We start from the raw sequence: 3,229 nt of genomic DNA on the forward strand, positions 1-3,229 counted from the left end.
TTCTTTGCGACCCAATGCCTTTGTAAAAATGTCAGTCAGCTGAACGGTAGTCGATACATAAGCAGGACGTATGCAACCATTTTGAATCTCATCCCGTACAAAATGGCAATCAACTTCAATATGTTTCGTACGCTCATGAAACACTGGGTTTGCGGCAATATGCAAGGCTGTCTAACTATCACAATATAATCGTATTGGGTTTGAATGCGTAACTCCAAGAGCCAATAACAATCCCTTCAGCCATTTCAATTTACATGTGGTTGTGGCCATAGACCGATACTCTACTTCCGCTGAAGAACGAGCCATAGTGTGTTGTTTCTTAGTTTTCCAGGAAATCGGTGATTTTCCAAGCATAACAAACCACCCAGATAGAGAACGTCGGGACAAAGGGCAGCTCGCCCAGTCTGAATCACACCATGCATATAACTGCAAGTCACAATCTGAACGCAAGAGAATTCCTTGACCAGGATTTCCTTTCAAGTAGTGCACCACTTGCAACGCAACCTCCCAATGTCTTTCTTGCGGCTGCGGCATGAATTGGGACAGAACATGCATACAATAAGACAACTCTGGACGCATTGCTGAGAGATAGATAAGCCTCCCCACCAAGCGTTTGTATTGCTCAGGATTAGATAAGAGGGCCTCGTCTGTCAAGGCGAGATTGTGATTCTGCTCCAGAGGAAAAGGAGCAGGTTTTGCACCAAGTAATCCAACTTTAGACATAATATCCAAAGCATACTTTCATTGTGATAGAAAAATTCCTTTTGAGTTTCGGGCAACTTCAATGCCCAAAAAATATTTCAATGACCTCAAGTCTTTCATATGGAAACAGTCACTCAAATATTTCTTGAAGACTTGAATTGTCATACAATCATTACCTGACACGATAATATCGTCCACATATACGAGAACAAGCACATGCACCCTGTCCTAACGAAAGGTGAAGAGGGAGTAATCTGAACATGATTGCTGAAACCCATATGTCTTCAAGGTTGCGGTTAATTTAGCAAATCAAAATCTCGGCGCTTGTTTCAAGCCATACAGAGATTTTCGCAACCAACACACCATACCTGGTTTATCTGACTGAAAACCCGGAGGCATTCGCATGTAGACTTCCTCATGTGGATCACCATGCAAGAATGCGTTATGTACATCCATTTGATGAAGCTCCCAATTTCTAGTTGTTGCGACTGCAAGGAAGGTACGAGCAGTAACCTTTTTTGCAACTGGGGCAAAAGTTTCATTATAATCAATTCCCTCAACTTGCTTGTTCCCAAAAACCACGAGACGAGCTTTATATCTTTCCACTGTCCCATCAACGTTATACTTGATTCGATAAACCCATTTGCATCCTATGGCTCATTTTCCGGATGGCAAAGGCTCCACAGTCCATGTGTGATTATTTTCAAGTGCCTGTATTTCTTTCTGCATAGCATCCCTCCATTTTTCATCCTTTATAGCTTTAGCAAAAGAAGTGGGTTCAACTCCTGCAGTGATAGCTGCCAAGAAAGCACGATGTCGACAAGAAAAATTGTTACAGTTCACATAGTTATCTATGGGGTAAGGACTACCTGCAGAATGTGATTGGCTGAGTGAGCTTGCAAAGGGACGCAAAGAGGGACTCAAGCGTTGTGTGGTGTGAAGCACATAGTCTCTTAACCTTGTGGACTGCTGTTTCTGTCGATGCCCACACCCCAAATGAGTATAAGAGTGTTGTTGTTGCTCAACATTGCCACCCCCTTGACGTCAGGTCTGTCTTCGCTTGCATTTTCTGTGGTGACGTTAGAAGGATGCATGGGTGCATTGGTATTCGGGTCTACTTGGGTTCCTTCTTCTATGAGTTCATCTTGCTAGTTAGTCTCTGTCTCGCCATTTGCAAGTTCAGGTGAAGAAATGGATGGTACCAACACCTTATCTGTCCCACTTATTCCACAATCTTGTGCTTTGTTCGGCCGTGCATCCTCTGTGTGTGTATATGGGAATTCATGCTCAAAGAAAGTAACATCTCTGGAAGCAAAGAACATGCCGGATTCTAAATCATATAAGCTCCATCCTTTCTTCCCAAAAGGATACCCGACAAAAACACACCATCTGCTTTGACTAACAAATTTATCCCCTCCATGACTAGGATTGTTTGCATATGCTAAGCAACAAAGACTCGCACATTATCACAAGAAGGAGGTCGCCCAAAAAACATTTCATAGGGAGTCTTTCCCTTTAACAGAATGGACAGTGTCTGATTGATCTGATAACATGCGGTTAAGACACATTCCCCCCAAAAATCAATAGGTAAGCTAGTTTGGAAGCGCAAAGCTCGGGCAACATTGAGTATGTGGCGGTGCTTGCGTTCAACCCTCCCGTTTTGTTGAGAGGTCCCGACACAAGTGGTTTGATGAATAATGCCACTTTCAGCAAAATAACCAGCCAAGCAGACAAACTCAGTCCTATTGTCAGTACAGATCACCTTGACAGGTTTGTTAAATTTCCTTTGAACCATAGCAAACAAATTTCGAAGGACTAGTCCCACTATGGTCAAGAAATAATGTGCACCAGAAGAAGTTGCAGTTCTATAAGGACCCCACAAATCACAATGAATTAACTCAAAAATATCGGATGCTTTATTATTACTAGGAGCAAACTCTTCCCAACATTGTTTAGCTCAGAAGCATACATCACAACCCTTAACACTGTTAGTATGCTTAGTATGAAAATGTAGCAATTTAATAAGTCTATAAGAAGGATGCCCCAACCTTTGATGCCAAATATTTGACGTTTTGCTCTCTATAGTCTTCATTGCTATTGTTGATGCAATGCTCCGAAAATAATAGAATCCCTTTCGCTGCTCACCTGCTCCAATCAGCATCCTCGTAGTGCGGTCCTGTATCACACATAATTTGTTAGTGAATTGGACGATACAATTCGATTCCTCAATTAATTGTGATACAAAAAGTAAATTGCAATTCAAACTAGGCACATATAAAACACTAGTCAGTTTCAGGTGATCGTCCAGTGCAATTGTGCCTTCTTTTTCTACTATCGTCGGTTTCTCGTCTGGCAGTCCGACAGAGCACAAAATGATATTCTTTATGTCTCTCATCGACTCGAGGTTTCCTGTCATATGATGAGAGGCCCCTGTGTCTATTATCCATTCTGACAATTTTTGCTTACCACTTAGTCGTTGACTCCCTTTTTTCTGTGTGTTCAAAAGGTTGAGCAACATGTTCCACTA

Source organism: Nelumbo lutea, chromosome 8, assembly GCF_056320005.1.
Source record: "Nelumbo lutea isolate HS-2025 chromosome 8, American lotus-T2T, whole genome shotgun sequence".
Classification (NCBI taxonomy): domain Eukaryota; kingdom Viridiplantae; phylum Streptophyta; class Magnoliopsida; order Proteales; family Nelumbonaceae; genus Nelumbo; species Nelumbo lutea.